This window comes from Schistocerca americana, chromosome 2, assembly GCF_021461395.2.
Source record: "Schistocerca americana isolate TAMUIC-IGC-003095 chromosome 2, iqSchAmer2.1, whole genome shotgun sequence".
NCBI classification, from domain to species: Eukaryota; Metazoa; Arthropoda; class Insecta; order Orthoptera; family Acrididae; genus Schistocerca; species Schistocerca americana.
The window spans coordinates 105,418,032-105,432,860 of record NC_060120.1 but is presented as its reverse complement, the minus strand read 5'-3'; the positions used below and the strand labels follow the sequence as shown (position 1 = coordinate 105,432,860).

Below are 14,829 nucleotides of genomic sequence, written 5' to 3'. Positions count from 1 at the left end.
ACGAACCGATCCCTTCTTCAGAGCTCAAAAAAGGTGAATATGCTCCTGTTTAAACACTGACGTAATAGTGGGATATCAGCACATTTAAAAATTTTCACAAAAATTTTGGCCTGCGAACAAATCGCGCTTCTTACGCAGAGAGAGTGGAGTGGGAAAGAGACGGAAAATGATGAACACAGTGGCAGGGGAACATAGTTGACAGTGACAGAGCAATGCTAGGAAAAGAGGGAAGGAGGAAGTGCTAGTTGAAGAGAAATAAAAATAAATAGTGAGAGAAAGTGCTAATGAGAGACAGAGTCTATGACAAGGACAACGAGGAAAAGAGAGAGCGTGAGAGAGAGAGAGAGAGAGAGAGAGAGAGAGAGAGAGAGAGAGAGAGAGAGCGCGTCAGTGAGAATGAATGAGAGTGCGAGAGTGAGACAGTGAAGTGAGAGGAGACTGTAGTGGTAGGAAAGAATGAGAGAGACTCTGGCTGTGACGCAGGAGATAGTAACAGTTAGATAAAGAAAGATAATGAGAAAGAGTTAGGCTGAACGTATGCGTGAAAATTGACAAAATGTGTGCGTGAGAAAAATTGGAAATTTGCGGTAAGAACTATGGGACCAACTACTGAGGTCTTCGGTCCCTAGCCGTATGCACTACTTAATCTAACTTTAACTTACGTTAAGGACAACACATACACCCTTATGCCCGAGGGAGGACTCGGGCCTCCGACAGGGAGGGAGGGGGGGGGGGGGGGGGGAGCCGCGCGAACCGTGACATGAGGGCTTCACCGCATGGCTACCCCGCGCGGCAAGTGCGTGAGAATTGGCAAGTGGGAGTATATGTGGATATGAGTAACTTACGACGATGGACTAGTGGACGTGAGCGAATTACAATTGGGTAAACTTGTGGGAGTGAGGTGAGTTGCGTGTTAAACAGAGTGCGAATATGTTCACACGCCAAAATTTTTGGGAAAAAATTTGGAGGTTCTGAGGAAGGTAGAATAAGGCAGCTTGTATCTTAGTTTTCAGTCTCTTAAAACAGGAGTATATTACCCTTCTTGTGCTCCGAGAGGAGCATTTTCTGCTAGTATATATTACTTTTGAGAAGTGAAGATATGCATCAAGTAAAGCGGAGAACTGCCAGTGCAAACGTTCGATGCAATGTAGCAGCAAAGAGAAGCAGTGTTGAACTGAGCTGTGTTTACAATGTCACATTTTAATGCATTACTTTCTGAAGTCTAGAGTTAAAATTAAAATGAGCTGAGTAAAAATATGAACGTGTGGGACATCAAGAGAGATGATGCAAACATGTAAACGAAAAGATTTTCATAAATCACGTACATTGTCACCATTCTGCTCCGACCGTTGAATAATTTCAGTGACTCCGCGGTAAGAACTCACGGCAGTACTGTGTGCGTGGGGAGTGCTGTGTTTGTGTGGTCGAGACATTGATAAGTGGTGGAGTGAAAACTAGGAGTGGCGCAGCGCCAGCACAGCCTCATAGTCAAAGTCATGATTAGTGGAGATCCTGTTCGTGATATCAAATTCTCACTTCTCGTCCTTCAGGTTTTTGAGTTGTCGGATCTGGTATTTATTTTTCTCATTCTTCTGGAGGTTAAAATATATTCTGACAGGGACAAGTCGACTATTGTACAATTGATAACCAAGTTTGCCTCTAGGGATCACTTAAGGAGGGAATGCAAGAGGCTTCGGACGTGTTTCTGAACATCGTAGAAGTGTAGTCAGCTTAGTGTTCCCCGTTTCTGGTGTCGTTGGAGCTTGAAGGACGTATTACAATATGTTCCATTAACCAAAAGCATAGATTAACCGACGGAACTTATTTCCTTGACCTATGCCTTGCTTCCCATCATGAAACTAAAACACTGTTCGTCGCTTTCACTGATAAGTTACATCCACCATCAGGTCTCTAGCCGTGTACTACGCACTAGCGTGTAACCTTGACTTATAGATCACTAAGGGAAAACAAGGCATTCAAAATCGAGGTTCAGAATAATGTTCGACATTATATTAACGGATACTCTCCGTGTCTTCCTGACTGGTGTTTTGATTATGTATGCAGAGACGTATAGAAGTCGTTCCGTTCACCCCCAACGAAACTCCTTTTTGGGAAAATTTGTTTTACATCCAGTTTTGAGCATTTTCATTGACTTGCTCCACGATTTCTGAAGATAGACGAATGCTGAAGACGTTCCTTTAACGACGATAAGAATCCATTTCCTGAACGTCTTTCTTTTTCTCACTACTTGACATTCAGACAATACATGTCGGGCCAAGGGATCTAGTGGAAAATCGTGTGCCTGACAAACTAAGATGTCGCGGGATCGAATCCCGAAAAATTTTAATATGTCTTTAAGTCGGCCTTCACCTTTCAACGACTTGAGAAGTCGCCAGGAACGACACGTGGTTTACATTCCGCGTTAAAGTGTAGTTCCCCTTTTCCCAGTTAGGTAAATGGGTTATATTAGGGGCACTCAAGTCGCCGAAGTGGCGTCCAATCTAAAGACTTGCACCAGGTTCCTGACCAACATGAAAACGATACTATTATTATGTTCTTAAACTACTGAAGCCTACAAGAGCTTCCGAGAATGGAATATGCGCCAGTTAAAATACTCTGAAGAAACAATACCTACCATTGAATTATTCCGATAACTTATGGCTTTGAAGGAAAATGGACAGAACGGAGCAAGAATTAAAATTCCTTTTTATATTAAATTTTAAGTGATCTAAGATCTGATTAAGTATACCATTAGTACCCGGCAACGGTCGAAAGAATTATTTGAAAATAAGGGACAAACAATTCTAGCTGCGTTCGTAACAGAAATTTCACTTCGCACATAACTTCCAAAATGACAACGCTTCGATGTATGATCACGTAGAGCTGAGGACTTGTTATGGAGCTTTTGCTGAATAATAATAATAATAATAATAATATCCGAAAATAATTGTTGATGTCAGGACAGAGGTCCTTAACAATGTAGTGCAAATATAACATTGAACTGAGACGATCACTAAGGTACTTTACGTTATCTTTAGTAATCCAGTACGAAATCGATATTCAGTAGCGATCACGTATATTATATGAAATGTTAAAAAAACTGTTACCGTCACTTTCGTGATTAAATTACACGTTCCTTGCTAATGAGTTCTACTCGCCCTTAGTAAAGTATAAGGAGCAGAGTTTCACGGAGTATAACAGCCAGAAGATGAGTAAACTGATTTGTCGAGAAGTCACCGCTAGAGTAATGTTTATTCCCGCTACTGGCGAACGCGTAGGGCAATTTACACGTTTTGTAGTTCTCTCTGTCTTAATATCTTCGCCTTCATCACGCAACGGTAAATTTTCATGCAAAAAAAAAGTCAGTGATATATAATTGCTTTCAACAAACGTAGTCTAACATGGTTTTTATCTATCTCATCTCTGATGGCTATCTATAAGTGCTTTGACGTAGCGTAACAAGAAACTTCTTGCTCTTCTAGGCTAGATTACCTGTTTGCACGCAAATTGAAGTAAGATTTTTAATCATCGCATCAAATATTTTCTCGTCTCACTTTTTTTTACAGCGTATGTATTTCGCCCACTTTTGTTGAATCTATATTAAAGCTTACATCCATACTTCACCGACTTTTTAGTAACTGTTATAACGAAAATGATTTAGTACGAGTATTTCCAAACCGAGCAGTCCACTTGACGTAACAGGGTAAGACACAAATTGTGGTTTTACGTCAGTGGTTATCCACTTTCATGTTTAAGGGAATTTCGTAAATTGCATTTACGTGCATCTGCCTTGCGAAAACACCATGTCAGCTGATCTGGAGTAGGACGGTTTTCGTAGGTCTACTCTGCCGCTGCTAGCGGCCAACTTGTTATGTGCGGGGAAGGAAGCGTTGCGATGTCGAGAACACACACTACTAGTTTAATAAACATTTGTTAGCCCCCATAGTGTACCGAGAGTATTTATGTTTAATCTGAACTTATCACAGCGTTCTCGCCTAAGGATTTACGGTTACTCTCTTATACGTTGAACTGTTGACTTGGTTCGAAAGTAAGTATTATGTGACGTACGAAGTATTACGCTCAAAATACGTATTTTTGAAGTGCTTATCAAATGCAGTCGTCCAAATAACACTTTGTGAAATTCAGACTGATGTTATGAACCGCTGCAACCATCGGCACTGACGAGTTTTTAATTCCTTACACTCTCGCGTGGCCGCTAGAGCTGCGAACACGAAGCTTTTACCAGCAACATTTTCTCAACGGCTTTTAACCGTCGCAGTTGTGGAATTTTGTAGTATGACATTGAGTCTATTAAAGATCGAAAGCTGTGTATTAAACCGTTACAGAAGTACAGACAAACGCAATTCCTAAATATATTTTGGTGAAAGGAAAGGCATTAGTGGCTCACGGTAAGGGTAGGAGAGGTAGGTCTGAAAACTGTAAATTATTGACCAACGCCAATGCCCTTAAAGGTGCAAAAGGCACTACTGAAGCGCCATCCGTTCTGAATAACATCCATTTACAACTGCAAGAAGATAACATAGCTACAATTTTTAGTCACCAGTCTGGTGATTGCCTTGAAGAGACCCACTGCAACTTCTCCATCTGAGACCATCACTTCTACTCAACGTCCTCAAAAATCATTTGTTGAATATATTCCAAACTGTCTTACTCCACATTTTTGCCCTAAGTACCATGAAGTAACTCCGGATATCTCAACACATTTCCTACTATCCTGTCCTCCTCCTCCTCGATGTTTTTCACACATACTCACCGCTTTGCGGACAGTCATAATACACTCCTGGAAATGGAAAAAAGAACACATTGACACCGGTGTGTCAGACCCACCATACTTGCTCCGGACACTGCGAGAGGGCTGTACAAGCAATGATCACACGCACGGCACAGCGGACACACCAGGAACCGCGGTGTTGGCCGTCGAATGGCGCTAGCTGCGCAGCATTTGTGCACCGCCGCCGTCAGTGTCAGCCAGTTTGCCGTGGCATACGGAGCTCCATCGCAGTCTTTAACACTGGTAGCAAGCCGCGACAGCGTGGACGTGAACCGTATGTGCAGTTGACGGACTTTGAGCGAGGGCGTATAGTGGGCATGCGGGAGGCCGGGTGGAGGTACCGCCGAATTGCTCAACACGTGGGGCGTGAGGTCTCCACAGTACATCGATGTTGTCGCCAGTGGTCGGCGGAAGGTGCACGTGCCCGTCAACCTGGGACCGGACCGCAGCGACGCACGGATGCACGCCAAGACCGTAGGATCCTACGCAGTGCCGTAGGGGACCGCACCGCCACTTCCCAGCAAATTAGGGACACTGTTGCTCCTGGGGTATCGGCGAGGACCATTCGCAACCGTCTCCATGAAGCTGGGCTACGGTCCCGCACACCGTTAGGCCGTCTTCCGCTCACGCCCCAACATCGTGCAGCCCGCCTCCAGTGGTGTCGCGACAGGCGTGAATGGAGGGACGAATGGAGACGTGTCGTCTTCAGCGATGAGAGTCGCTTCTGCGTTGGTGCCAATGATGGTCGTATGCGTGTTTGGCGCCGTGCAGGTGAGCGCCACAATCAGGACTGCATACGACCGAGGCACACAGGGCCAACACCCGGCATCATGGTGTGGGGAGCGATCTCCTACACTGGCCGTACACCACTGGTGATCGTCGAGGGGACACTGAATAGTGCACGGTACATCCAAACCGTCATCGAACCCATCGTTCTACCATTCCTAGACCGGCAAGGGAACTTGCTGTTCCAACAGGACAATGCACGTCCGCATGTATCCCGTGCCACCCAACGTGCTCTAGAAGGTGTAAGTCAACTACCCTGGCCAGCAAGATCTCCGGATCTGTCCCCCATTGAGCATGTTTGGGACTGGATGAACCGTCGTCTCACGCGGTCTGCACGTCCAGCACGAACGCTGGTCCAACTGAGGCGCCAGGTGGAAATGGCATGGCAAGCCGTTCCACAGGACTACATCCAGCATCTCTACGATCGTCTCCATGGGAGAATAGCAGCCTGCATTCCTGCGAAAGGTGGATATACACTGTACTAGTGCCGACATTGTGCATGCTCTGTTGCCTGTGTCTATGTGCCTGTGGTTCTGTCCGTGTGATCATGTGATGTATCTGACCCCAGGAATGTGTCAATAAAGTTTCCCCTTCCTGGGACAATGAATTCACGGTGTTCTTATTTCAATTTCCAGGAGTGTATTTCTTGTCTTATCAGTGCACTTAATTTTCATCATGCCTTTGGGCACCAATGATCTTCCCATTTCCTCACAGCCCAGATTTCCTTCCCATATGATGCTGTGCTGTGCTCTAGACGGAACTCAGAATCCTCATATTACGACATACATTTGATACTAGTTCTTTTAACGAGGAATGTAGTCTTTGCCACTAGTGGTCTGCTCCGTGTATCTTTGCTTCGTCCGTCATACGCAATTTTGCTTCCGTGGTAACCGATCTCCTCTTTGTGGTCCTTAAATTTGGTGTTAAGTTACTTATCTCTTTTCAGCTACTAGTCACTCCGATTTACTGTCAACTCCTTTCCGTTGAATAGGTCCTGAAATTCTTCACTTTCACAGGAGTTAGCAATGTCATCGGCGAATTTTATCATCGATATCATTTCGCTCCGACTTTCAATCCGTATCCCCAGTCTTTATTTTATTTGCGTCGTTGCTTCTTATACACTTGTTCAACAGTAGGAGATGAAGATGGCCTCCCAAATTTACGTCTTTTTTTCTCTCGGTCTTCCACTGTTAATACCATCGTCAAAAGTCTGCCGCTACAATGCTGACATGACCTCGTAATTAAGCACTGACTCATACTTGACCCCACAGCAACGCAGGCCGAAACGATGCGAGCGGCTCCCATGGTCAACGACTGGAGAAAGTAGCCCGCCCAAGGGGACAAGGACTCATGTGTTCCAATCTTCTCGCTGTAGGGCGTCTTGTCATTACTGTGAGATCTACAGTTCTTAGAACATTGTGTTAGTCATTAACGATGGCATCGTCTATCAGAGTTTCAAAGAACGCATTTAGGCAACTGAAATTTTGCCTCAGATAGTGATGCGTATGACAAAGCTTGTTGAATTTGCTTATTTTCATTTATGGGTGTAATGTAAAACTATGAACTGGCGGAGCTTCATACACGCCAAATACCCGCCCCCCCCCATAATAAAAGGTCTAATTATAGAGTTTCAAGCACCAGTATTAAGTGTTGACTTTAGGAATGTGCTTCGGCCTCCTACTTATCGCTTCCTTAAGGAATATGAAACCAAGTTTGGACTAATTACACCCTACACAGACGCATTTAAGCAGTTCCTATTGAACCGTGGGCACTACAGATTCCTCATCGATAGCGCGAGGCTACATCTTCAGCGGTTGCTAAGCAACTTTCTTCCTGACGTCTCGCAAGAGCACGCGCTCACGACTGGCCTAGGGTGACTTCACACCGAACTGCTTTGGCTCTTGGTAAATTCTATCTTGCCGCTAGCTGGAGAAGGAAGTTACTAAGCAGCCATAATTGGTCGTCCCGAGGGGTTGGCTGTAAACAAGGGATCATGTCTCGGCATTGTGTTGTCTTGTAAGCTGGTCTTCGATTGCTAAGCCCACTTCTTTGAGAAAAAGGCCTTGGTTCACATTTTCTGCTTGGTCTGTGGGTGTAAGGACAGCGCGGAGCAGCGGACGCATAAATATTTTGACGAGCGTCGTGCTAGGTCCTGTAGCGTGCTTGTGGAGGTGGACTGGTAGCGGTGTTATTGGGTACTCTGTCGACGTGCAATGTGCAACACTTTCCTCTTGGGGCGTATGTGTTTAACAAGTGTGTCGCATTGTTTAGTGCATGGCAAGCTCAAGTTTCCGAATTTTTTTTATTTTTGAGCCCGCTGAAATGGTCTGTGTTGGTCATATTTAAGCGTGCTGACAAAGTGAAGTGGTTTTGTTAAGCATGATCCAGTTGTGTTTTTCATGCTGTAAGTCATTGATGCCTTTTTTTAAAAAAAGTCTTTTGTACATTTTCAAAATAGTTTAAACTGAAAAAGCACACTCTTCAGCGTAAATTTTATTTCCCCAATAATTTCAATTTTAAAAACTTTGTTTGGTGTAATACGAGCATTTGCTTGACGTTTATCATTATTGGAAAGATGTAACACACCCTCTGCCCTACCTTCCTATTCATAACGAATCCTACACCTGTTATACCATTTTCTGCTGCTGTTGATATTACCCGATACTCGTCTGACCAGAAATCCTTGTCTTCCTTCCACTTCACTTCACTGACCCCTACTATATCTAGATTGAGCCTTTGCATTTCCCTTTTCAGATTTTCTACTTTCCCTACCACGTTGTAGCTTCTGACATTCCACGCCCAGACACGTAGAACGTTATCCTTTCGTTGATTATTCAATCTTTTCCTCATGGTAACCTACCCCTTGGCAGTCCCCTCCCGGAGATCCGAATGGGGGACTATTCCGGAATCTTCTCGGTTGTTTATCACAAGTACTCAATTTATTACATCATGCACGATTGACCAATTTCGGCCTTACAGGCCATTTTCAAGTGCAGTAGGTGTCGATATGGTGGATAATTATCCCATTAATAAACGACCATATATCCTACCTGAAAGCGAGTACATAACGAGCTTGCGTCAGAATTTCATTATAGGACACTACACGTGTTCGCTTTCGTTGTCGAACACCAACTATTAAACTGAAAAAGCACACTCTTGAGCGTAAATTTTATTTCCCCAATAATTTCAATTTTAAAAATTTTGTTTGGTATAATATGGGCATTTGCTTGACGTTTATCATTATTGGAAAGATATTCTTGAATGTGTAGTGTGGACTTACTTTGAAGTTCAGTATTTTGAGCACACGTGGTTCTTGCAGCATCTGGGGCTCCATTCTGTTAATCGTACTTACAAGTTGTACTGTGACCACTTGGTCTTCTGGTTATTTGTTATGACGGCCCACTGGTTAGTCTGAGACAACTCTTAATCATTTTTGATTGCTGATTCCCATCAATATGTCTAATGCAATTTTGTTTCTCTATTTTAGTATTGTTTGAACCAGGGAAAGTGAAGACGACTAATTAAATTTCACCTTTACATACCTCCTGTCATTATATTTTGTGTTCTGCATTACGGCGGGTCTTGTCATGGGCAAAGCCTCGTCAGAGAGGTCCACCGCATGAGCGTCTAGCGAAGTGATTCCAGTGGAGGTTTCCCGTGGCCTTCCACTGATGATGATGAAATCACAATGAGGACAACACAACACCCAGTCCCTGAGCGGAGAAAATCTCCGACCCAGCCGGGAATCGAACCCGGGCCCCTTGGCGTGACAGACCGCCGCGCTGACCACTCAGCTATCGGGGCGGACCCTGTCATTATGGCCTTGATATTTAAATTTTTTAAAATTGTTATTTGCTTAAATACTGTTTCAATAGAGATGTCTTCTTGCTAAATTATTATTACTCACTAACTATCATTATCAATCTTTCAGGCTTTTTTATTGTTTGAGCTGTAAGAGTCATTCATCCTGCTGCCGTAAGCAAGCCTTTTGTAATATGAAACGAAGTTGTACATCTGAATTTTTATGTTAAGTAATTTTAACTTTCGTCTTCAGATAAATATCTTTTCTGGTGCACATGCCAATTTTTACTTCCTGCACTTTACCGCTTCCAGATCCCCACTAGCTGCCCCTTTTCAACTATTCCCGCAACCCAGACCCGAGGGAATCCTTATACTAGTATACAGTTCTGTGCGAAGTACCTTGTAGCATGAAATTCATCGTAGTTTAGGAGTGTACAAGAGGAAGTAGTTACCCTTAGGTTGCAACTTATTGGATACGTGCTACGTCTTTCACGTCATTCTACACTATTGGAAAAAAAAAAGGTATTAGTGCACCTGGAAAGAAGACGTCGATTTTAACTCTATGACGGCATACGCCACCGGGGGACAGTACGTGTACTGATAATAGCTTCAACGTCGTCTGCCAACAGATGGCATAGTGGCATAGCTACCAGAGCGCCGTCTGTGTCGTTCGTTTATTGGGGAATGCTCACAGCGTGGTGCAAACCTGTGATGCATGCCTCCGAGACGCACTCGTGCTTCCTATAGCCAACTGAGCGAGTTTGAAAGGAGTCAAACTGTGGCTTTCCTAGTGGTTGGACGGTCCTTTCGGAGAATTTCCATACACGTTGGCCTTGCTGTCGTCGTATTGTAAGGGCAGCAGTGGCAGATCGCACAGCTGCCACAGGACAGGTAAAAGGGCTTGTATTCCCAGACATGTCAACACGAACTGCCTATTGTCTGAGGTGCGATAAGCTACAACTCTGGTTCACCTTCCGTGTCTCTGGAGGGGACGCTAACCAGCAATCGGTATGTGCAGAAACTTGTTAGACCCGTTCCTTTGCCGTTCTTGCTACAGAAGGTGATGCATTGTTCCAACTCTACGTGCAGCAACTTCCCTGGCCAGCATGATCTCCCGACGTTTCTCCTATGATATGATTAGACGAGAAGTGAGTAGTGTGACTGGTCAGCCAAAAACTCTTACAGGACTACGTGAACAGGTCGAGCAGGCGAGGGATGACGTATCCCAGGACAGTATCGCCCTCTACACGACTGACTGGATGTCAGAGGCACCGCGTACATTGCCGCCTGTGGAGGCTACACCAAATACTAATGTGGGTGTTTAAGCATGGGTCGATACGTGGTACCACAGAATCGCTTGTGCTATTGATATGTAAATGTAATCGTTTCATGTACTCCATATCAGCTTTTGAAAAAATGAATTTTGATTTAACTGGAAACCAGTAAAAGAGTTTTTTTTTTTTTTCGGGCAGTGTATAACGAAGAAAATTCTATGGGCACTAGTCGGCTGCTGGGTGCACCTGCATCATTCCTTGGTAAGAACGTGTCCCCTGCAGGTTGAAACTGCCGCTGGAGACGGCAACCTCTGGCAGGAGCGGCTGCCCCATGGGCACGCGCGGCTCGAGAGCGGTCGCGCCGGTCCTCAAGGTGCTAGCCAGCCAGCTACCTCGCAGCCGTGGCCCGCGCACTCTCCCAACCCGAACACGTGCCGGGCGGCCGCGCCAGCGTGAGGCAACTCGCCTCGTGTCTCCGCAGCAGCATTGCAGATTAGCACCACAGCAACCTCTGCAGAGCGCGAGCCAGGGCTCCAGAGTGCAGTCGACAACTCTAACCATTACCTACATCCTTTTGAATCTGCTTAGTGTATTCATCTCTTGGTCTCCCTCTACGATTTTTACCCTCCACGCTGCCCTCCAATACTAAATTTTTTGATCCCTTGATGCCTCAGAACATGTCCCACCAACCGGTCCCTTCTTCTAGTCAAGTTGTCCCACAAACTCCTCTTCGCCCCAATCCTATTCAATATCCCCTCATTAGTTATAATCTTCAGCATTCTTCTGTAGCACCACATTTCGAAAGCTTCTATTCTCTTCTTGTCCAAACTATTTATCGTCCATGTTTCACTTCCATACATGGCTACACTCCATACAAATACTTTCAGAAATGACTTCCTGACACTAAAATCTATACTCGATGTTAACAAATTTCTCTTCTTCAGAAACGCTTTCCTTTCCATTGCCAGTCTACATTTTATATCCTCTCTACTTCGACCATCATCAGTTATTTTGCTGCCGGCCGAAGTGGCCGTGCGGTTAAAGGCGCTGCAGTCTGGAACCGCAAGACCGCTACGGTCGCAGGTTCGAATCCTGCCTCGGGCATGGGTGTTTGTGATGTCCTTAGGTTGGTTAGGTTTAACTAGTTCTAAGTTCTAGGGGACTAATGACCTCAGCAGTTGAGTCCCATAGTGCTCAGAGCCATTTGAGTTATTTTGCTCCGCAAATTGCAGAACTCCTTTACTACTTTAAGTGTCTCATTTCCTAATCTAATTCCCTCAGCATCACCCGACTTAATTCGACTACATTCCATTATCCTCGTTTTGCTTTTGTTGATGTTCATCTTATATCCTCGTTTCAATACACTGTCCATTCCGTTCAACAGCTCTTCCAAGTCCTTTGCTGTCTCTGACAGAATTACAATGTCATCGGCGAACCTCAAAGTTTTTATTTCTTCTCTATGGGTTTTAATACATACTCCGAATTTTTCTTTTGTTTCCTTTACTGCTTGCTCACCATTCATCGTAAAAAAAAGAAAAAAGCTGTGGATTATACTTAACATAAGTTTTTGAGTCCTCGATCTTCTGACTGGTCTGTTGCGACCTGCCACAAAATTCCTCTCCCGTGGCAACCTTTTCATCTCACAGTAGGAATTAGAACCTATTTCCTCAATTATATGCTAGATGTATTCCGGTATCTGCCTTCCTCTGCAGTTCAGCTTCCTCTACTATCGTGGAAGTTATTCCCTGATATCTTAAGAGATGTCCCATCATCCTGTCCCTTCTTGTCAGTGTTTTCCGTATGTTCCTTTCCTCGATGATTCTGGAGAGAATCATCTTACTCCTTACCTTATCAGTCTACCTTACTTTCAACATTCTTCTGCTACATCATTTTGTAAGCCCTTGTCACCAGTTTTGTAATGGCCTCGTCGCTACTGCTGTGAAGACCGAGTTGCCACTATAGTTACGGTAGGTCGAGTTTCTGAGTTCGTAAAACGGCTTCTGGTGCAGTTCACCTCTAAGACAATATCTCCTTGCCACTATTACACACCTTCGCCCCGGGGTCAAGATACCGGATAGGTATTAGCAACAAACTCACACTAATGCCTTGACAAGGTTTACTTATCTTTGTGACATGTTGAATTGTAAGTCTGCAACACTGGTTGTAATATATAACAAAAAAGGCCCTCAATGGCTAAGCGCAAATAATCGTAGGTAAACAGAGTACATAACAAATGCAATTTACAACTGATAGGATTGGTTTGAAAATGGACGTAGGTGTCCGAAACTAGTCACATCTATACATCTAAGAGTTCACTACGTTAGCCCTGAACGATCATCTATAACCAAATGGGCGAGAGCTGCTCTTGTATCTTCCGAATGGGCTTCCGTCCGTTGTCCGGTAATCGGCGGATTGTACTCGACCGGCAATTGGCCGAGGCGAAGTCGATATCTTCATCCTCAGCGCCGCCCGTGGCGCCGGTGGAACTCGCGCCAGTGGCGACTCTCTATAGCACTGTCGCCATTTCGCCTATGGGTGCTTTTGCCCTGGCTGTGTCTTGTTTGGTGGACACAGCACCTCTCAAATGCTTCGATTGCATTGTGCACCGGTTTTCCCCACAGCCCACGTATCCCTAACATACTCTGCTGCGCTCCAAACGTGTTCTCAGAAATTTTTTCCTCAAATTAAGGTCTATGATACTAGTAGACTTCTCTTGGCCAGAAATGTTCCTTTTTGCCAGTGCTGATTTGCTTTTTATGTGCTCCTTCCTCCCTCCAACACAGGTTATTTGGCTACCTACACAGCAGAATTCTGGAACTGCGTCTACTTCGTGATACACTATTCTGATGCTAAATGTCTCGCTGTTCTCATTTCTGATACTTCTCATCACTTCCGTCTTTCTTCGGCTTATTCTCAAGCCATATTCTGTACTCATTTTACCATTCCATTCAAAGTATCCTGTAATTCACGAACCTATAGAATTCTGAATGTGAAAAATAGGTCCGCAATTTGTTTTATAATTGAAATAAATGGTTACAGCTCCGTCATAAGTTCAATTAAGAAGTATCTTTTTTTAGCTTTCATGGTGACTAGTTTCGGACAGCTATGTCCGTTTTCAAAGCATCCCTACCGTGCTACAATGCAGGCGAAAGTCTATGTTCAAAACCTGCGACTGCTTTGATCGTCGTTGCAGGGGTAGCTTTTGTACATACGATTTCGCCTGTATTGTCACGCGATACGGATGGTCTGAAAATGGACATAGCTGTCCCAAACTAGTCACCGTGAAGGAAGAAATGAGATACTTCTTAAATGAACTTACGACGGAGCTACAACCATTTATTTCGATTCTGTATATCTTCACCTTAAGTGAGGACAGCAATGTTGTCAACAAATCTTATCATTGATATGCTTTCACCTGAATTTTAATCCCTCTCTTTAAACTTTCTTTTATTTGTGGCTTTTGTTCTTCGATGTACAGAATGAAGGGGAGAAAGAATGTAGGCCTGTCTTACACCATTTTGAATAAGATCATTTCTTTCTTGGTCAGAACTGCCTCTCTGATGCCTTTACTTATCCTAAAGCTCGCGCGTCGTTCGCTAAAACGGCCGATAACTCACACGGTAAACATAGATGAGGACGTAAGTAGTTAAAAAAAAAAAAGGCATTCCGTCAGCAAATGCCGGACCGTCCAAGGTTGAGCGCAATGAGCACAAAGTGGTGGGGGAGCACCATTTAACAAGCAGCGACGGCTAAAAAGACAGTGTGCAATAATCAACCACGCGGCGAGAGGGCAGAGAGGAGGTAGTCCAAGCCGCTGGGAGAGGCTCAATTCCCCGCAGCTGTTCCCATGAACGGAGGACCAGTGGTGATGCCCAAGTGACACCACCTTCTGACACACGGCAACACAGAGATCATCGGGGAGAATGTAAGAACTAGCGGGCCGAGATACGAGAACTGCAGCCTTGGCAGCAGCGTCAGCGGCCTAGTTTTCCCGCCAGACCGACGTGACCAGGAACTTACATAAACACAGTGGCTCCATCAAGAGCGAGCAAGTAAAACCTTTCCTTGACCCTTTGCACTAAGGAATGGACGGTGTACAGCACACAGACGCTCTGAAGGGCATTGAGGGAATCGGAGCAGATGACGCAATTGAAAAGCTTGTCTCCGGATGTACTG

General features: G+C 44.7%; 1 protein-coding gene across 1 annotated transcript in view; it reads right to left on the bottom strand.

Annotated features, from left to right (window-relative positions):
• Window positions 1–14,829, bottom strand: part of LOC124595825 (clavesin-1) — a 104,313-nt gene that overhangs the window by 53,297 nt on the left and 36,187 nt on the right. The window lies entirely within an intron of this gene.